Source organism: Gouania willdenowi, chromosome 24 (assembly GCF_900634775.1).
Source record: "Gouania willdenowi chromosome 24, fGouWil2.1, whole genome shotgun sequence".
In the NCBI taxonomy this organism is placed as follows: Eukaryota; Metazoa; Chordata; class Actinopteri; order Blenniiformes; family Gobiesocidae; genus Gouania; species Gouania willdenowi.
Window position 1 is genome coordinate 14494119 of NC_041066.1, and position 22913 is coordinate 14517031.

The 22913-nt window shown below is 37.1% G+C and overlaps 1 protein-coding gene across 1 annotated transcript in view; it reads left to right on the top strand.

The window, feature by feature from the left end:
- Positions 1 to 5155: 5155 nt before the first annotated feature.
- Positions 5156 to 22913, top strand: part of plcb4b (phospholipase C, beta 4b) — a 70454-nt gene continuing 52696 nt past the window's right edge. The window contains 2 exon segments of the mRNA XM_028439570.1: positions 5156 to 5336; positions 7179 to 7224. The gene's annotated coding sequence lies outside the window, so the exon portion shown is untranslated.

Below are 22913 nucleotides of genomic sequence, written 5' to 3' on the forward strand. Positions count from 1 at the left end.
TTGTACACTCCTGCAGTGATGTCTTTTTGTTTGTCATTCTGTCATCCTGTACTTCTTCTTTTTTAAAAACATTTAATTACTGTGTAATTATGTTTGCATAATCAGCTTGGGTTTTTTTTTGTATGCGTGTGTTTTTATTGTCTTCATTTGAAGTTTTTAATCACTTTATTCAAGCAAACTTCACAGTTTGTTTTTTCTTTTAGGTTTACAGTAGTATTACTCTTACTGTTACAACCCAATTTCATTTCTCTGTTTATTATTGATGGGTTTTGGCTAAAATATGAATCTTGCCATGGGGTCTGTTTAGCATTGTGCACTTGAGTGATATAATCTCCGTAATTCCAGGCACACGTTTCCTGTCAGTGTGATGTATATGGACCCAATTCAAGGTCAGGATGAGACAGGAGAAGGCTTACAGTATATGGTGCAGTTTCAGTAATATAAGTGATGTCTCAATGCAGCACTGCATCAATCACTTTTTATATACAGTAAGCACAAGAAATGCACAATTTGTTGGTTTGTATTGCACAAGTTTTACTTTAGCCTGATTTTATGACGTAAAATGGTGCTGTTTTTTTGCAGGCTCCATGATCACTGTGTCGTTCTCAGTCTTTTCTCTGCTGAATCCCAACAGGCAACAGGAGATGAGGCAAACCTAGTCACCCCTAACAACCACTGTGACCATTTGGAGCCCTCCATGCATGCCAGCAACTAGGAAGAGAGCTAATTAACCCTGAGTTCAGGACGGAAGGAGAGAAGCTTTTTTAATAAGATTCTCTGGGTTACATAAACAGTGACGCCCATCCAACAGCCCTGGAATATTATCACCCGGCGTTTGTCCATCTGCTGTGGGGCTGAGGAGGAGGAGGAGGAGGAGGAGGTCTCCTGTAACTGGGCTTTAATGAGGCCTGTCAGGAGAACATGATGAGATGACCATGGGAAGCTGATAGGAAGGTACGCCCAACACACACACAAAGTAATACTGTCACTTTGTCAAGGTCCTGGCCCAAACTCTTTAGTGTCACTTTAGGTTTTAACCTAACAATAATCTTGGTCCACTGGTCCAAGTTCAGATTGTGAGAATACAATCATCAGACCACATCTCAGAAGCTCATTACATTCCACTTTAGAAGGGTCGTAAAAGACATGGCACTCCTAAATTTGAGGATTCTTATCGCCAAGCTTGTCATCTCACTCTATAGACCATTTGTTCCCTAAACCTCAGAAACATGAATTTATAGATCAGAGCTAGAGATTTTTTTCCCTAGTTGCCTCTTTGCTGTTTCTCAAATGGATCGAGCATTGACTGATGATTCCTCTCTTGTTCTGAAACTGCTTTTTAAAAATTTTTTTTTAGCTTTTCCATTTATCCTTGGCGTTGTCCATGACTGTTATCCATGACTGATCTTTTTGATGACATACCATCACCACTGTTCAGCTAAAGCCAATATCTTTGAAACAGATGAATGGGATTCTTAAAGTTTTAAAGACGATTATTTATTATTTAACCTTGAAAACACTTTGGTTTCATAAAAGTGAGTATGAAGAGTTTAGGATGCCATTGATGTCATAATGATTGAATTTTGTGCAGCAGAGATGATCTGATTCAGTTTCCTTAATGGCTACCCAAGGACTCGACCCATTAGACAATGGCAAACAATACAAATTATGAGCCTATGAATGTTAGATGGCAATGAAAAAGAATATATATTGTCATTCCCTAGAATTGATCAGTTGCTCAAGGCAAGTTGACTTTGAAATAACTTGAATTGACTTGAAATGAATGATGCACGTGGAAATAGTGTCTTGATTTGGCGGAAGAGTCCACTACATTTGTTCGTTTGGCATAATACACTGCATGTTGAAAGTTTGGATGCTACTCCAGAAATTAGTGAATATTTTGAATTGCTTGCAAGTGGAAAAAAATTTAAGTCTATTATTTTATACATAGATCCGGTTTGACCTTTGCTTTAATGCATTGATTCCCGAGATAGGTTGGTTATGTTAGAGAGTAACAAAACCCCTTACATACTTTTATCTGCTGAAAACAAATGCATTTGGGTATGAAGTAGTGTTGCTGATTGTCCATTCTTGACATTTTAGTCATAGTATTACATATTAGCCCATATTGTTTGTAAAAATGTTAGATCAAATCTTGCTATTGGCTGAGAACAGTGGTTTGTGACGGAGCATGGATTGTTCTTTGGAGCCTAGTCTAGACTGGGCGTGTCGTATCTGCCCCCTGGAACCCCGCCCATAATCAAAGCATTTTTTTTTTTCAGCCTGAATGCCAAACCTCTGGGTTTAGTTCCTCTTTCATTTTTAATAATTGATTCTCATTACTATTTATTATTATGTGTATTTATCCTTGGTTCAAGCGCTAGGGTGGAGACTTGGGTCCTTTCTATGTGGAGTGTGCATGTTCTCCTATGCTTGCATGTGCGTCCTCTGGGTCTGGGTTGATTTCAATCTGTAAATTGTCCATATGTGAATGTGAGTGCGAGTAGCTGTCTGTCTGTCTGTCTGTCTGTTCCCCCGCGATGGACTGGCGGCCTGTCCAGGGTGTACACTCGCCTAACGCCCAATGAGAGCTAAAGATAACGTAACATTTGTGGGTAACACTTCACTTGAAGTTTTATTCGCAAGGCTGACATTACGCTGTCATTATCTGTCATTAGCATGAATAAGGTGTCATGAAGGCTGTCATTAAAGCTGCGAGCCGGAGTTTATGAGAAACGTCTCGATGTCCCGCCCTAAACAGCCTCACTTCCTCTTCCTCTTTAAACATAGATTTCTCAGAAACTCCGGATATCAGCTTTAAGTGTCGATCGCTAAATTATGACACTTTTGGAGCTATGTTGGCATTTTTTGGGTTAGGTAGGGTTCAGGGTTAGAGCTAGGTAGGGTTAAGGTTATGGTAATGAATGACACTTAATGACAGCATTCATAACACCTTATTCATGCTAAAGACAGGTGTCATGTTATAATAATGACAGAATGTCAGCCTTTATGTACAAAACTTCAAGTAAAGTGTCACCAATTTTTTTGTTATGCAACTCTGTGATGTCACTTGAACAGGAAAATATTAAAGGGCCAAAATAAACATTAGAAATACAAGGATAATTGTCTTAAATCTCCTGAGCAGACATAAACACTCGCTAAATTATGACACCTTTAGAGCTATGTTGGCATTTTTTGGGTTGGGTGGCGAGATCTAGTGGGGTTAGGTAGGGTTCGGGGTTAGGGTAACGAACGACACTTTTTGACAACCTTCAGCTTCATGACACCTTATTCATGCTAACGACAGGTGTCAAGTCATGTTATAATAATAATGACAGAATAATGTCAGCCTTTATGTATAAAACTTCAAGTAAAGTGTTACCATTTTTTTTGTTATGCAACTCTGTGATGTCACTTGAACAGGAAAATATTAAAGGGGCCAAAAGTAACATTAGAAATGCATGGATAATTGTCTTAAATCTACTGAGCAGACATACACAACAAAAAGAAAAGCATGGGGGGGGGGGGTCTTTACTTGTAGCTAGTGTCCTGATATGCGCTGTACTGTGATTTCTCTCATGTGTAAAAGTCTATGAACGCATGGCGGCTACGGCTACAGTAGTCAGATAAACAGGGGGAGGGGCTGGACGAGGCTCTGCGTTTATGACTCACTCCATCAACTCCACTCATTCACTCTGAGACACGCACGCCCCATGCGCACGCACGTACGTTTGCGCGTCCACGCGAGGCGGTGTGGCGGTGAGAGAGAGAAGAGAAGAGTAGAGAGAGTAGCTCCTGATCAAAGCGCACCAGCACCAGGGCCGCTCATTCTCCGCTGGAGGGCGAGGGGCATCCACCGCAGCACAGGGAGGACTCCCCGGCAGGAGACGGAGGGAGACGGGACACCAGCACAGAGACAACCACACAGCACAGCATCCTCTCTCTGTCTGTCGTCGGATTAAAACCGTCTCCATCAACAACAACAACAACGCAGGGAAAATCACGTAAGACATCTAAGCTTATGTGTGTGTGTGTGCGTGTCAACTGCTTCAGTTATTCAGCTTCTCCTTCAAACTCCATCACTCTGCGAGTCTCGCATCATCCTGCATGTGACACACACGCGCCCGCGCTCACAGCTGGAGGCATTAGCACTCGCTAGCTCGCTAACCACCAGGCGCATTTAAACACCCATTTTAGCCTTTTTATACCACAGTTAGCATGTGTGTGATAAAGTACGGCAGCCCTACGTCCGTTTGTAGCTCTTATATCGGATGCTGAGCTGCGTTTGTTCCTGTTTCCACGGGCCGGGAGGTTAGCCGGAGGAGCTAGCTGTAGCGGGACACTGCACCCGCACCGCTCTGCACCGCACTGCTCTGCCTGAGTTAAAAGTCACCAGATCCCCTGTAAACCACACTACACACACACACACACACACACACACACACACACACACACACACACACACACACACACACACTGTCTAATGCAGCATGTCTGCAGCCATGTAACCTCACAACGTGATCTGAGCATCAGTTTGAAATGTGGTGCAGAGGTTGATGCTGTGCTGTCTGCAAGGTGTCATGTCAGAGATGCTCCAGCAACAACAGAGAAAACAATCATTCAGTGTCTTTTAATGTGTTTAAACCAGAGTTTTCAGAAAGTAATTAATATTTGAGGTCTATATTTACACCATCCACCTGCATACAAATTAAATATTGGATTTCCCATGCCTAATAACACTAACAGCACTACTTAGTTTGCCTGTAAGCTTTCTGTCCCTAAAAACCTGTTTCATCACATGCACACCCTGAAGGGACACGGATATTTGTTCAGGAACAACCAACGGATTACCTTCTGAGGTTATTTGCAGAGCAAATAGCCCCTGATGTTATATTTCACCTGAGTTGTCAGTTCCTAAAATAATGAGGGTGGAATTAATGTTGACATTGCCTCCTTAATAAACTCACTGCATGGATTATTACCACCTGTTCCACCTGCATGTGGGGAAGAAAAAAAACCACGAAGAAAACATGTATTTGTGCAGCCAAACTTGATTTTTCACACAGAAGCCTGTTGCTACCATCACATAAAGGGGAAAAAAGCTCATGTCTGTCCTCCCCGGCTTTATTGACTTTGCAGCATAGATGTTTCACTGTGGTTACTGAAGCAAACATTTACTCTCACATTATAACAATCTTTGCACCTGTGGCTTTAAACGTAAATTGCCCAGTATTTTGATGAGCGGACTAAGAAGAAGAAGAAGAAGCAGTCGATAGGGTGTGACAGACAGTGTTTTTCTTCACGCTCTCGCTCTCTCAGTGTCGATTTTGGATCAGGTGACCTTGAAAGTGTTATGTCTTCACCACCACACTAGTGCTTTCATGCCGTTTACAGACGTGTGTAAGCTTTAGGTGGCATTGGGTTGTAAATTGATGGGCTGCTTGCTGCTGCTGGTAAGGGCGTTACAATTTTTCCATTTTTATCAAGACCTATTAATGGCTAGAAATTCGTTAGTTACTTGTTTCCTCTAGTTATTTTTTTTTTTTTTTTTTTGTTGCTGTTGTAATACTGTAATTAATTTACGCTGTGTCTCCTTACAACTTTCTTTTAAAAAAAAAAAAAAGGCAACAAAAAAAAAAAACCATTGTGTGTGTATATATATTTATACCTAATAGATATAGGCAGAAATTTGGTAAAGCGCCGGACTTCCTAATCAAACAAATTTCTAAACACTGTACATGACTATGGTCCGACCCGTTGGAGCATCCAATTCAGCCCACAGGAGAAAGTAAAAATGACAGAAAACATCAATATCTGTGTAAATGATACTCAACAATAATTGCAGGTGCCCAACAGTTTTTCCGGTGCTTATACCGCATGATTGCAGTAGTTTTTAATGTTAAACTGTGAAAAAAAAAAAAATCAAAATTCTTACAAAATCCTTAAATTTTCCTTAAATTATTATACAATATTTTATATTCTATCCTTAGTTAAATAGAAATTGGTCACAAAATCTAGGAAATTTAAAGTGAAGATCCTGTTGGAGCTGTTGGATATTGTTGGTTTCCTACATATTTATTATTTTATGTATGCGTAGAAGTGCAAACTAGGGCACAAAAATGTTGCAATTGCTCCGTATTTTGGCCCCTGAACTAAAGTGAGTTTGACACCCCTGCACTAGAGGGTCTAGCATTGGTCAGCTGAAAGTGCCTCACCCCCAAAAACAAGCACCTTATCTTGATCTTTTATCTACAGAGCAACAACTGTTTGGAATGGTCTGCCTTACTATCTGCGTCAGAATTTAAAAAGGCATTTAAATCTGATTTTAGAATGGCTGTATGTTGAGTGGTTCTGTTTTGTTTTCATAGAATTATTATTTTTTAATATTATCCATATGAATTATTAAATGTGTGTCTTAAAATGTATTATCGGGTATATTATTAATTGTATTTGTAGTTTCAATGATGGTAGTTGATGTGATTGTCTGTTCTTTGTATTTTATTGTTGTGTCTGTGGAACTTAGGAAGACGAGCTGGTTATGCTACCAGCCAATGGGACTCCTTAATAAACACGTAAAATACAAATTCATATTTTTATTTATATGCTGAGCATTTCTGTAGCCACAGCTGTTTTGCCCTGATGGCAATAACTCTTTAAAAGGCTTTTAAAACTTGTAATCCGTCCCTACTAGTGCACTGTTCTTTCTCATTGACTTTGCTGCTACTATCTGTTTAAAGGAGATCCTCCTGGTGCTGCTGTAGGAATCTGTCTTCACTCATTCCTCTATTCGTTTAAATCAACCTATCAACTTTTATTACAGATGATATTATAAAGGCTTGATTTACTCCATTAGATGGATTGCAAACAGATGTTGTACAGGATGTGAGAGATTAAGAGATCAATTTACCAATAAAACAAAAACTATGTTGCACTAACTGCAGTGTCGTAATAGCAAATATATCAATTTTATCTGCATGGAAAGCGAAGCACACAGACTCCGACTTTGTGTTTTTCTTAGCAGGGGTGTATTAAATTGATGTATGTGCTTATCTCTCATCTTTTGCACCTTTGAACCCTAAAGCACCGGTTCAGCTCTCAGCCAAATAAGTCCATTTTCAGGGGTTTGCGGCTCAGGAAATTCTCCCTCCTCCTGACGTTCTCATTTTTTGTCTCTGCAGGCAGAACCATGAGCTTCTCCCACTGAACATTATTGATGCAGAACTGGTGAGTGTTTTTTTTATATTGCTACACAAATGACTTTTAGCATTGCTAGACCAACCTTTGTCCTGTCGCTTTAAGTCTAACATACGAATCGGTAGCGCCTGGCCTGAATCATTTAGTTGATTAAAAGGTGTTTAATATTTACAGGGTGCATGCAGTTTTTTTCACTGCCTGTCAGCCTATACCTGACATGTTATGTAATCTTTGGGTTTCAATATTTTAACCAATATGTTTCCACGGGGTTCCCGCAGATCCTTAAAAAGGCACTAAAATTCATTAATCTGAAAATAAGGCCTTGAATTATTAATAAAATGTCTTGAATCAACGTTTCAAAAGTTGTACATTTTAACACGATAAGTATGTCTATCGGATTGATATGTAAAATGTCTATGCGTTCTAAACACGTCATGAGGCGTCTACCTATATAATGTGATTTTATGATTGTAATTATTCTCACCTTTCAACATAAATGGTAACATATGTTTAAAAAAAAATAAAATAAAAAGGTGTAATTTATCGTAACATTATGCAATCACAACAGCGGAACTCCTGTAGCATCTTTCAACAACATGGAGAAATGAAAATTTAACCAAAATTACCTGTTCGACAAAGATTTTTCTTAATGGTTTTAATTTAAAAAAAAATTTTTGTTTTGTTTTATAGATTTCTGGTTATTTTTGTAGTCATCTTGTGTGTTTTTGGAGTGATTTTGATTATTTTACTTTGTTTTTTTTTTGTGTATGTTACTGTCATTTTGTGTATTTTTTGGTTGTTTACTTTGTCACTGAAAAAAAAACTACCCTAACCCTTAGGGATGTCCCGATGCAACTTTTTTGCTTCCGATATGATACCGATATTGCAGCCTTGCGTATTGGCCGATACCAATATTGATCTGATATGATATCAGCACGAATCATACATACTTTTATTACTTATATTGTAGTGTGGAATGTGAGAAAAGGTTTGATCATGTGATGTTACTCAAACAAGAGAACAATAGTCAGCAACAGTATTTTACTTTGTTGGTGTGTGAACCACAGTCATTTATGGATGGAAGAGCTGGAGCGGAACATTTTATCGGAGAGCTTATATCGGTGATTTTAGATGCAGTCGGTAGATATTCGTTTTCTGGCTGATATCGGACCGATATCAATATCGGATGGGGACACATCTACTAACCCTATGTAATTGATGTGGCACCCCCCCTTCAAATTTGTTTACTGTGAAGTTGGTCTTAAATTTAATTTCAAATGGCAATAAGAAATCGTAAAATGTCTTGAGTTGACTGTAGGAGTGATACCGAATATTCTACTTGGCTCATATTTTCCACTTAGAAAAAGTAAACTGCTGGATGAGTGAAAACTTCCTTCAACTAAACCATGACAAGATGGAGGTGATTGTCTTTGGTAACAAGGAAAAGAGGACTGCTGTCAGCAATTATCTTGGGTCTCGATCTTTAAAAGCTAAAGACCAAGTCAAAAACCTTGGTGTTCTGATTGACTCAGATCTTACATTCAGCAGTCAGATCAAATCTATCACAAAAACAGCTTCTACCACCTAAAGAACATCTTCAGAGTGAAAGGTTTAATGGCTCAGAAAGATAAAAAAAAAACTGGTCCATGCTTTTATATCCAGCAGACTGGACAATTGTAATGGTCTTCTGACAGGAATCCCCCAAAAGAGCATCAAACAGCTACAGCTGGTTCAGAACGCTGCAGCTCGGGTCTTAACCAGAACAAAGAGGTCAGAACACATTACTCCAGTTTTAAAGTCTTTACACTGGCTCCCAGTCAGCCTCAGAATAGACTTTAAAGTTCTGCTGCTGGTGTATAAATCTGTGAATGGGTTTGGTCCAGAATACATAAGTGACATGTTTGTCAGGTATGAACCCAGCAGGTCTCTCAGATCTATGGACACAGGTCAGATAGTGGAGCCCAGAGCTCACAGTAAACATGGTGATGCTGCTTTTAGTTGTTATGCTGCAAAGAAGTGGAACAAACTGCCAGCAGAGCTGAAGTCAGCATCCAATGTGAACATTTTTAAATCAAAGTTAAAGGCACTTTTTTTCTCTACTGCGTATGATTGAGAGAGAGATTTTTAGTCATGTTGTTGATGTCATGATGATTTTACTGATGATTTTAATTGATTTTACTGATGATTTTAAATGTTCTTACTGATTTTAAACAATTGAATGTTTTATCATGTAAAGCACATTGAGTTGCCTTGAGTATGAAATGCACTATACAAATAAATTTGCCTTGCCTTGCCTTACTTGAGACCTCATTTGGAAATGTTGACTCTTCTCTCTTTTAAAGATTTGTCCTTTTATTGGAGCATGAAAACGATAGCCTGCTTTTCTTACTGTACTTTTACATAGACAACATCCATGTTCACTGTTTGTTAGTCCAGTGCCAGACATCACTCATTGTGCCAAGCTTAACACAGTGATGGAGCCGAGATATGATTGCTCTCCATAATATGCCCTGAATTGATAATGTAATCTGCATCAATAATGTAATGTGTAGTGTGAAAGGCTGTCTGTTGACTATGCCTGATTAATTTCCATATGTTTGGGGCCTTCGTTTTCCCGATGGAAAGATTATGTTTACACTATCTAAAAATAATATATATTTAATAACTTGACATTCTAATGTAAACACAGCAGGATTATGAATTGGAAAATACAGTATTTTAAATTATATAAACAGTAAAGGGTTTTCCTACTTTTTGGTATTGCCCATGCGTTTTTATTATTCATATGTTTTTTTCATTAAAAACTATGAATTTATCATTACACAATTTAATCAAGGGTATTTAGCAACAAAAATAAAAAATCCAACTCTACTGTGAAAGGCTTAATCTAATTAAAACATCCAGTTTAAAATGTAGCAAGATATAAAGAAGGTCAAAGAAAAATAGAAATCGTGAAATCTAAAGTCTTGTGTTGTTTTTTAAAGCCTAACTCAATAATGTCTGTCTTTGAAAAACATATGAATTAGGGATCGACCGATATGGATTTTTTTGGGCCGATACCAATTTTATTTCCATCAGCCTTTGCCGATGATCGATACAGACTGACGATTTTCTTGAGCCGATATTTGGAGCCGATGCTACTTTTGCTCCCTCAACTTACGTCATAAAAATTGCACAATGATTATTACAAATGGTACGAATCTCAATTTTTAAAAAAGGAACATTTATTGAAATTAACAAAGGTGAGGTAGAATGGCAACAAGTAAAAAATACACTAAAGGGTACGGACTACATTTATAAAAAGTGCTTTAGCTGATGCCATTTATCAAACTGTCATAATGTGACTGTTTCCTATTATAAAAACCCATGGTGTATAATAGGAATGTGTAAAGACCTTATGGGAAATTAGTGTTGCTTTATGTGTAAAAGAAAATGTTTATCATTATTAAACACGACTGGATGTTTATGTAAAGATGACAAAATGATATAATTAAGGCTGAGGGACAACATTTAAAATGTAATAATAGCTTCTTGAATGCCTTTAACTTAGTCTTGCTTTTTCTTTTTTCTAACTGTGTTTTTTATTTATTCATGAAACTGATGCATTTTTAGTCCAGTCATTTGTGGGGGGGAAAACACACTACAACAGAGGTGGGCAACTTCAACAAAAATGTGTTTGTTTGATGGAAGGGCCACATTATCAACATTCATGTCAACATTTAGAATAGCGACCAATCAGAGCGTTAACAAGAGAAAATAGTTTTTATAGTTGTAGTTTTGTGTTTTTCTGTTATTCTCTGTATGTTTGTTGTGGACCGGTTTGTAATGATTGCATTTTGTTGCATATTTATGTTGTCATTTTGTGGGTTTGCGGAGTCGTTTTTTTTCTTGTCGTTTTATTTGGAGTATTTTTGTGTATTACTGCTGTCGTTTTGTTCATTTTTGAAGTCGTTTTTCTTGTCTTTCACTGTATTTTCCTGCCATGTTATAATTCAGTGTATTTTTTTAATGTATATTTTTGTCATTTTGTGTATATATATATATATATATATATATATATATATATATATATACATGCATACATACATACATACAATGTACATTTTGTACATTTCTGTTGTTTTTTTGTGTGTAATTTTTCTGTGAATTCTATGTTTTTTGGACTCATATTGTGTAATTCTGTTTAGGGGTATCCCAATCCGTTATTGATATCGGATATCGGTCCGATATCAGCCAGAAAACGAAAATCGGATTTTATCGGAACGCATCTAAAATCGCCGATATAATTGACCCTGCCCTCAGTTGTTCCCACCATATACTGACAGTAAAAAAGAACTGAAGTGAACTTGAATTGTTGGCTATTGTTCTCTGTTTGAGTAACATCAAGCCTTTTCCAACATTCCACACTACAAAAAAGGTAATAAAAGTATGTATGATTCGTGCTGATAGCGGATTGATATCGGTATCGACCAATACCCAAAGCGACAATGTTGGCATCGTATCGGAAGTGAAAAGTTGTATCGGGACATCCCTAATTGTGTTGTCATTTTATGTTTTTTGGAGTAATTTTTGTGTATTTCTGATGTGGTTTTGCTTGTTTGTTAGTACTGTGGGTTTGAAGAGTCATTTTCCTAGTCTTTTTGTGAACTTTTGTTCTAATTTTCTGTAATTTTGTTTTTTTTTCTTGTTGTTTTGTTTTATTTGGAGTAATTTTGTGTTATACTGTTGTCATTTTTTTCATTTTTGAAGTCGTTTTTTTGTCTATTACTGTATTTTCATGCAATGTTGTAATTCAATGTATTTTTTTAATGTATTCTTACTTTTATTTTGTGTATTTTTCTGTCATTTTGTATATATATATATATATATGAGAGCCGCATGAAATTGGGCCACCGGATGCCCATGTCTGCTCTATGAAATCGTGTAAACTTGGGTTAGAAAATATTCAAAGGAAATACTGAACTTTCCTCATAATTATTATTCATTATCGCTTTATGAATGCCCAGTGCATTCACAACAATAGACAATATTCACCGTAGCATCCTTTTGGATCTTTGCATGAATAAACCATAAAGTGTCTGTCCTTCAGTCTAAGCTAAGTTGTGTATCGACCTTCATACTGATAAAGATTTTGCAGATTACCATCTGATCACGGTTTGCTTGCTCTATGAAGACATCAATGATAATAAAAAAAACAAAGGTGTGTTTTCACTAGAAGGGTAAATGTGGCTGGAGGGAATGTCCTGATCGAAGGTATTCTCAGCAGACTCTGAGCCAGCGACAGCACAGGAGGCAGACACAGCAAATGTATAAAGTAGCAGAACAAGAGGGAGACACTCACTCTAACACCAACAGATGGGAGCCGCTGTCATCAAGTCAATATTTACTTTTTTCCTTCTTAGCAAAAAAAAAAAGAAAAAAAAATTGGCAGCAATAGCTATAGCTGATTCAGTAGCAGCCGGCAGGAGTATCCTGGTCTGTGTGAAAGAAGCTTTGAAGAGCGAAAACAGATCTTCAGCTATGATGATTGTAGCTTGGCTACACGAGTGCTCTAAAAATACATCCGTGGTAACCCTCCTTTTTTTTTTTTTTTTTTTCAAACAACGCGCACACACTTCGCAGCGTGCACATTCACTCTACCCTTGGCTCAATTCACTATGGGGATACACGTGAACGCAATTTGCACTTCCAATTAAACTGTCGACCTTCGTTCCAGAATGCAAAACTTGATTGTGTTCCATCCTCTCCTGGATAGCTATTATTACCCAGTCAGGCCGATAATAGGAAGATTGAGGCTTTACAACGTCCTGATGAGGATCATTGTACTCAGCAAAATTAGGATGTTTATTGCAGTGTCAATATTTGAAGGAGGATATTGAAAAGCAGGGATTGATCGGCTGTGATACACATTTTGCCCCTTTTTGAAAAAGAAAAAAAAAACCTAAAATCATTTGGAAAATGACAAATGGTGTAATATTTTGGAAGAATTGGGAAAAACAAAAACAAATCTCAGGTAAGATGACTCCTTGTTAATTAGGGCTCACTATACTCAAATTACCTTGGCAGTGGTTCTCAACCTTTTCAGCCCGCGACCGCCAAAATAAAGGTTCCAGAGACCGGGTCCACCCACTGTACTTGAAGGTGGTTGAACACAGATATGAACATTGAAGAACAGTCATGAGGAGACAGGGCCATCTATAAGTGGAATAAAGGGGAGAACTTTTGTTGCCCATCCATAAAGGCCATTGTTATATGAATCTGCAAATACCACATTTATGTATTTATCTGAAAAATATCCACTGTTATCTTGGAGGTTTATTATTATTTGCACATTAGTATATATTATCGTCCTGTTTTAATCAGAAATAAAATGGGTTAAAAGTGACCAAAAATTGTGTAAAAAGTGGTGAAATGGGATTTTATAAACCACAGAAATTGGTTAAAAGTTGCAAATTAGAATGACCGAAAACAGACAGAAAAAGGAGTAAAAAGGGTTCAAAGTGTCAATATTAGAACAATTAGTAGGAACAATTTGTTTAACCTGGTAAATAATGGGCATGACAAATTGTGAATGTGATTAAATTGGTTTGAAAAGAGGTTAAAAGTGACAATAATGGTTCAACATATGCAACATTAGGTGGGAAAAGTGTTGGAAAGGGTTTATAAGTGCCAAAAATGTCTTGAAAGTGAAAAAAATGTGCATAAAAAGCATTAAAAAAATTTGATAGAGAAGTGGCAGAAATGGGAGTAATGCAGCAAAAATGCATTAAAGGAGCAAAAATATGGGAAGAAAATAGGTTAAAATATGGCAAGTTTAGTGTAGTTGCAAAAAAAGGATAAAAATAAGCAAAAATGGGCTGAAATTGTTCAAAAATATTCTTAGTTTCTTGACGACATCTGGCAATTCCTGCCCAGTGTCTCGCGAACCCAAACGGGGTCCTGACCCCAAGGTTGAGAACCACTTGCTGAGAGAACGCAACAGAAAAGGGAGTATGCTCCAAACTCACTAGAATATATTAGGATAGGTTTAGTTTAGAGCTACTATTAGGTAGTGGACTCAAACATGGCTCCAACTCATGACTCGCCAAGCAGATCAGATGACTTCATTCACAGCAGGAATGTGCCTTCCTTGTTCTGCGCAGTTTATCTTTTTCAAGACAAAGAACAAGTATATTATTGTAGTAACTTAAGTGTTGTGACGTGGTAAAATGGATGGGGTATGTTTGGTTATGTGAGTGTTTTTGTATGTGAAGTATTGTTAATCAGCGCACACTTTTACAGAGCAACAAGGTCAAAGAATTATGCAACATGTAACACTTGATAAGTCAGAGTGCAGAGTAGTGGAACTGTCTCAGCTGATATTTACTTTCTTGATGTGATGCTTGTATAGGAATGACATTTACAGTGTAAATTAACAGTGTTGTACATGTAAGACAGAGCAGTTTCACTTTATATTTGGCATTTCTTAGCCATTTCTTGGACTTTTGATTGGATGTTTGCATGGATTTCCATCCATTACTAGATACTTGTCAAGACACTCTTTCAATAGCCACTGCTCACGTGTCTTTTTAAACAAATATCTGGCCTAGGCCGATAAATCCTTGAGGTAGTTGTCATAGCAAATCGTCAAAGAGAGGTTTGAGTTTAGAGAACAGTCAAACTCAAAGGACAGTATAAGAGTACTAGTCTAAATCTTTTGACAAATGCTCTCTGGCTTTTCCCCCCATAAGTGGAGCTCTACCATCATTCAGAGTGGATAGTGGATGTTTGGTAACGCAAGAATGTGTGTGTGTGTAGTTTTTGTAAGTTATGTCTACTTGTGTGTAAATATGTCGTCGACCTATGAGGCATGTGCTAGATTTAAAAAACTCACAATTAGATTTGTTGTCCTAAAGTGATAAAAGAACCACACCAAGGTCAATAATCTTAACAAAATGTGTGACTATGCTAATGCTACTATTCAGGTCACAGTAACACATTATCAGACAACTAAAATAATTTCCAATTAGTCTATTTGTTGCATCCATAGTATGAGGTATTTCACTTTGTCAGTTTCCTGTTGTTGTCTATTGAAGGCGAGGGAAACCAGTTTTGCATTCACCCTTAATGGTGAAGTGCAAGAAAAGCACAGGTCCCACAATCAGACGGTTAACTACAACAAAGCACCAGAAATTTTAAAGGGCCCATGTTACGCTAAATCAAGTTTTCTGTGCTTTAAACATCATAAAGTGCTATTTGGGCTTCATACACATGTCCAAAGTATTTTTTTCATTGATTCCCTCAATCGTTAGTTAGAGGGTGATTTGCTCCTTTCTTACTGCAGGGTGAGCACAAACACCTCGCTCCAATTTGATGACGCGTTCCCACTTTGATGACGAATTTGACGTGGCACTGAGATGGAGAAGTCGTGCCTCCAGGAAGCTCTCTGCCGTGATTGACCTGTAAACAGACACACCCACGAAGGTGAGCATTTCAGCGTCCTTCGCGCAGTGCTATGTACGTATTTTCTACAGTCTATGTATGTACCGGTGAACGCCCCGCCCCCACGCTCTGTCTTGTGTTTATAAAGCAGCATGAGCTCGGCTACGGAGTGGGTGGGAGGAGGGTGGGCCGTCCTCTTGCCGTACATCACCGTGCGAGGAGGAGAAAGTCAGTGTCCCGTCTATAGACATGCTCACTCAAGAATATGCATAAGTAGGATGCAAATCAGCCTGTTTGTGTGGAGTTGCTTTGAAAGTGACTTTTCAGAGGCTAAAACTCTGGAAAACAGGCGAGTTTGGGAAAATAAACTTTTGATTAATATATTTCACCAGTGCTGCATTAACGCAGTTATTTGCTGTCACATTAGATTCATCCTTTGAAGTCTCATTATCATAAGTTATGAAATAGGCTTGGGCGCTATTACAGTAATACTGTATACCTCAGGGTCATAGAAATAGCAACAGTATCAGTTTCAATACCATCATTAAAAAAATACAATGCACTTCCCTGTGACTGCGCAGGGTCCACCCCCACACACTAGGGATGTAAAGATTCACTCAACTCCCGATACGATTCGATTCACGATACTGGGTTCACGATACGATTTTCTCACGATTTATTTTACAAAATGGGAATGATGACAAATGACTGAAAAATATTCCTTCATTTTTTTGGGGAAAATACTATACTATGTTCCTTTTATTTTTCATTGTCAAAAGAATCCCTTGATAAACTATTCAAAATGATGCAATTTAACTAAAAATAAATCTTGAATGAAATAAATAAAGGAATAATACAAATGAAGAAGCCTATTAATTTAAATTCTGGTTCTATAATAAACAATTCAAAACTGCGTAATAGTTCTTTTTCTTTTTAAAAGTGCAACTGAAAATGTATTTTGTGCCTTAACAATTGGACTTTAAAAAAAACAAAAAACAGTCATTTTACTGTATTTACGTCAGATATTTCTTTAGACCAGCAGAGGGCGCTGGTAACCCAGTGGTCGGTTGGCATGCAGTTATTCCACCAGTGAAGAAGAGAAGCTATGCTAGCAGACAGAGTTAATAGAAAAACCTGACTTTTACAGATATTCAAGTAATATTACAGATATTCTTTTGGTGCTAAAGGAGTAAAGAATCATTTATGAGCATGTTTAACAGTAAATGGCAGCCAGAAAGAAAATAGTAGCAGATTCCGCCCGTCACGTCCGCTTCTGGAAGGATAAATATATAGCGCCCTCTGCTGGTTTAAAAAAAGTACTGCGATTCAATTTTCAGAGCATCGATGTGAACCGTTGTACCTATGAATCGATTTTTAACTGCCTTACGATTAATCGTTACATCCCTACCACACACACACCCCCCACACACACACACGCACACGCACACACACACACACACACACACACACACACACACACAGGTGTCAGAGAGTGAGAACAGATGCGTGTAAACCAAGATAAGCTTATTCAAGGTGAATTAATTCTATAGTCTGGAAGTGGATTGATGGTTGTCAGTCAGCTCAGAGCGGCAGTCAGCAGGGACCACAGCCCCCTTTGTGTGTGCTTGTGGCGGGGAGGAGCTGACGGCAGCAGCAGCTGTTCGGGAGAGTACAACTACAGTGATACTTATACATTCATGTCAGAGTCTCTAAAACACCAGAAAAATATCCAATAAAGCAAGATAAAGTCCATACATTTGTCACTAGTCTATATTGAGAAAAAGTCACTGAGTGTTAAGAAAATATACCGGTAAGGGAGGTTCAGTTTCGGTTTTTGTTTAGATACGGAGCGGAGAGAGGATTCTACGAACTGCAGCTTTAACTCCTTGAATAAGCCAACATTCTGAGTGAACTCATCCTTTTTGTAACTCTGTAAGTTGATCATTTAAACCGTGAACGTTAATGATCAGTGCTGAAGGAACAGAAGTGATCATCAGTCCTCTCCGCTGTCACTCGGCCCCGTAGACAGACAGACGCACAGTCACATTCGTGTGAACGCACCCTGAGCCTTACGTCATCTTTTATTAATTATTAATTATTATTATTATAATTTATTAATTATTCACAGTAATCCCGTATACCTTGATAAAATAGGGAGGCGGCTTAACGATTTCAAAATTTGGATACAGACCAAGCCTATTATGTGTCTCTTATGGATTCTTATGGTGTAAATACATTACTAAAATTAGAACGTACATTGTGTCACTTTATTTTTTTTGTATAAGTAAAAATTCTAAATCACTTTGAGACTTTTATTGTTGTAACATTTAAGTTGCACCAGACCCCAAAGTATTTGTTTATTTTTAGGAGTGCTAGGTCTATGCCGTCCAACAGCATTCCAGGGGGAAACTGTCAAAATGTCGTAAACAACTGAGGATAGCAATTGGTGCGTCATATTTATTTTTTTTTAATCCAAATCCAGTTTTGCATTAAATTACAGCTGAAATCAGATCATTGGGCTATAGCAGGCATTGGCAACTTCTATTACAGTAGGTGCCACAGAAATGTGACTGTCTTATCCGAGGGCCACACTATCAACATGTCAGCATTTAGAATAATAATAATAACCAGTCTGAGCATTTAATACGGTTAAGATAAACAGTTTTGTCTTTGTTTTTATGTGGTTTAGTTGTTTTGTGAGTTTCAAGTCATTTTTTGTGTTCTTGTTGTACTTTTCTGTCAGTTTCTGCATTTTTACTTTTGCTTTGTAAATTTTTGGAGTCGTTTACCGTATTTTTGTTGTTATTTTGTGTCTGTAGCGTTATTTTATGTTTTGTGTGTTTTTGTAGTCATTTTGTCTGTTTAAGTGGTTGCTTTTGTGCTTTTTTTTTTGTCATTTTACAATTTAATTTGTTTGAAAGATGCAAAATAAATAAAGTTTGATCAGTTGTTTTTGTCCCTGCGACCCTGAAAAAAAAAAACAGAAACAAGCATGTCTGAAAATGGATGGCTGGATGGTTGGTTTTGTGTTGTAAAAGTCGTGTTGTTGTTGTTGATGGAATCTGTTTGAGTGTTTTCTGTTGTTACTTTGTGTACTTGTGTGGAATTTTTTTTGCATTTTGTTGTAGTTTTCGAGTTATTTTGTGTATTATGTTGGGGTTAATGATCCTTCCAACTTCTTAAATTACAATCTTTGGGGGATTTGTTTTGGGGGCCAGAAAAAATTTGACCGTGGGCCGCATGTGGTCCCCCGGCCATTATTTGCCCATATTTAAGTTAAAATAATGGTCATTAGTTCAACAGAATTCAGCTCCTCTCAGACCGCCCCAGCTTGTTTTCTCAAACAAAGTTATCTTTGTCTAATGATAACACTTTTAATCACGGCAGGTCATTTGACTAATAAATAGGGGTGTCCCGATCGGATATTAATATCGGGTATTGTTCCGATATCAGCCAGAAAATGAATATCTGATTTTTTCAGACTGTATCTAAAATCTCTGATTTACAGCAAAATATATATTGGGGGTTTTTTATTTGTTTTTTCAGTATTTTCTTTTTTTTAATTTTTATATTTATTTCATTCAATCATAGAATATTCTTATTCTAAAAGGTTAATTATATGTAATCCATTGGTTCATAACAAATGGGTCTGTTTTTTTAAATAATCAAGCTTTTTCTAACATTCCACATTATGAAATAAGTAATAAAAGTATGTATGATTTGTGCTGATATCGTATCGTATCGATATTGGCATCGACAATACTCAAGGCTGCAATATCGGTATCGTATCGGAAGTGAAAAAGTTGTATCGGGACATCCTTATTAATGAATAATTTGCATAATCATCATCTAAATTCAAGCCAAACCATGTTGTATTGTTAGCTGCCTGTTAATGTGAACTATAGTGGGTTGGCTGAGTGAGATATACAAACATGAACATTCATGCCGCATTTAATGCATTCTGTACTGTAGATGACTAATGAGTGAAACTGAGAAGAATAGAAATAATTAGTATCAATAGCAAATTGATTTTGCCGTGTATGACGTTGACGCTTGAAATAATTCTGAACAAAAGATTTGAAGAGGTTTCAAATGGTCAAAGAGCAGGGTTTTTTTTTTTATCGCAATAGGTTGTATAACATAAGGTTATAGCTTTTCTATCTTTTTTAAACTAATCTATTGTTTCTACTAATGCTAGACTGATCACGTTCTGCCAAGGCGTCGTCATAATGGAACAGTTATGTAAACAAAGGCTTTATTACTCAAGTAGCATTAATGAATGCATTTAGTCAAGTCTCCCAGACAAAAAAAACATTGTGAACTTGCACCAATGTGCTGAGACCTCACTTATAGTATCCAATGTCGTTACACAAATTATACTGCATTCTAGTTATCAGAATGGCTTCCTGTCATTGGTCCCTGCTAATATAATTCACTAATGAGCTGAGATGAGGAGAAAACCTGTACCAGTGTGTGTAATGTTCATGTCCAGAGAGCCAGACCTAATTTCTCCTGTTTAAAGATAGCCGTCCATCATTCTCCAAGGCAAGAGGACCAATGTTCTCTCTACATTGTGTCTCTGAGTCACGACGCTGAAACAGAAGCTCTCTCTCTCTCTCTCTCTCTCTGTCTCTCTCTGCCTGAATGCTACTCCCTCTTTGGCCCTTGGGGATCTTGGCTCTGACAGCATCAGACAGAAAACATTAAATAGGAAAGTGGAAGTGTATGTGAAAGGTTTCTGTGTATGTGTGGCATGTCTCTTTTCTCTATCTTCCTCAGTACACATTTTCTCTCCGCCTTCTTTTTGACTCATATGGCGACTTGGAAACATTGTGTCATCTAATCTGCTGTCTCCCAAGCTGTTCTTCTTTATTCCTTCATTTATTTTAATTATTATTTATTGTAAACCAGTTCTTGATCACCTCACTTGTAATAATCACAGTTTATTAATGCAATTTACATGTATTTGTATAATATTTCAACCTTCAACTCACATCGTGCTACGGTAACAACCCACAAGGATGGAACTTGAAAAAGTGTGATTGGGAAAAGAAAAAAAAAATGTATTATATATATATGTATATATACATACAACTTTTTTGCCCAGCCGTAGTATATATGTATATTCACATCAAATATACATTAAAAAATGCAAACTGTTTATGCAACATCCTATGCAACTGTTAACTTGCTTTTCATTTCCCTTTCTTTTTTTCTTTTTGAATCCACATAAAAATAAACATGCATACATGTATATAGAAACAGCAAGTAATCAAACAAGCACACAACACCCTGGGATTTTCAGAGGCACTTCATGTATCTGATTCAAACACATTAAGATTAAGGTAACGTTAAATTTACATTTCACTCCTATGACTGAGGAATAAACCCCATATCTCTTTACATGTTTACCTTTATTAATGCCTACCAGTTCTCACCTGTAGAGAGTTGGTATGTCCATTGTCCCATAATTTTGAAATACCACTTTACAACTTTTAAATGTATACCTACCTCCTCTTTGTACATACTTTGCAGGCATACGTGAAATCATTCTATATTTTACCATTCGGCTCCTAGAGATAAAATGCATAATACTGTGTCCCTTAGCGCGACACTTGTGTTACCTGTGGGAGTGCATGTGCTGCTGTGTAATCTGTGCAGTCCTTTTAATCAGCACCTGAGTATGTCGTGTGCCCCCCCCCCACAGAGCCTTCATGATGACGGCAAAGCTGCTGCTGCTGTTTACACCATTTAAACCTTTTGAGAGGCAGTGCTAAGACTAACAGCCTCTTACCTGTTGCTGCAATCAAAGGAATTATTTCAACACTGTTGGATGTTACCGTGAATAGCACTTTTCTAAAAATACACAGGCGTGGATGGGGCTAAATGCTCCTCTCAGGAGAATATCCATTTATTCTGTGTACCTGCTTATAACGCCCAAGAGTTGTAGGGGGTTGAATGCAGTGAACACTGTGTGCGTATGTGGGAAAAAGTTCCTGAAATTGTCAATAGAAGCCGAAAATAAATGTGTGGTTGGTACAATTGTGCAACAAATAAATGTATAATGCTAATGAGCTACACCTTTTTATTTCTTATACCTTTATATTACTTTGTTTAATGTGACATTTGTAGATTTCCTCAAATATAAGGAGATCTCATTTGGAAGCTCATTCCCACTAGGAAAAGTTTAAAAAGAAAAAAAAAATCAGTCATAATTATGAGAGACTAAATTACAAATTATGACATACTATTTCATTAGTAGATACGACTACTCAGCCCCTTCCAACTGTAGCTTCGGCCCATCACATGGAAGACCATTTAGATAATATCTCATAGGGATGTAACCATTATTCATAAGGCAGTTAAAAATCGATTAATAGGTATCACGGTTCACATCGATATTCTGAAAATTGAATCGCAGTACTTTTTTTTTTAAACGTGTTTATCCTTCTCTTGTTTAAAAGTGTTGGCGGCGGGCGGAATCTGCTACTACTTTCTTTCTGCCGCCTTCTACTCTTAAACATGTTCATAAATGATTCCTTACCCCTTTAGCGCCGAAAGAATATCTGTAATATTACGTGAATATCTGTAAGAGTCACGTTTTTCTATTAGCTCTGTCTGCAAGCATAGCATCTGACTGTTTTTTTTTTTTTTTTTTTTTTTTTAAAGTCCAATTGTTAAGGCACAAAATACATTTTCAGTTGCACTTTTAAAAAGAAAAAGAACTATTATGCAGTTTTGCATTGTTTACTACAGAACCAGAATTTAAATTAATAGGCTTCTTCTTCATTTGTATTATTCCTTTTTTTATTTTATTCAAGATTTATTTTTAGTTAAATTGCATTGTTTTGAATAGTTTATCAAGGGATTCTTGTGACAGTGAAAAATAAAAGGAAAATAGTACAGTATTTTCCCAAAAAAATAAAGGAATATTTTTCAGTCATTTGTGTACAGTCCCATTTTGTAAAATAAATCGTGAGAGAATCATATCGTGAACCCAGTATCATGAATCGAATTGTATCTGGAGTTGAGTGAATCGTTACATCCCTAATATCTCATAATTATGACTTAGCATAATAGTTACTTTTCCTAGTTTTTTTTTTTTTTTTACTGGTTGGGAATGTGCTTTTATAGAACTCCTATAGGTTTTTGTCACGGTGCATGTGCAGGTTGATATGATGAATTTAGAAAATGGTTACTCTTTTTTTAGTTTTTTTTTTAATTTACTGTATAACGATTCAAAAAAGTTGATATAAAAAAGCCTTTTCAAAAACGAATTCAGTAATAACCAGGCAACT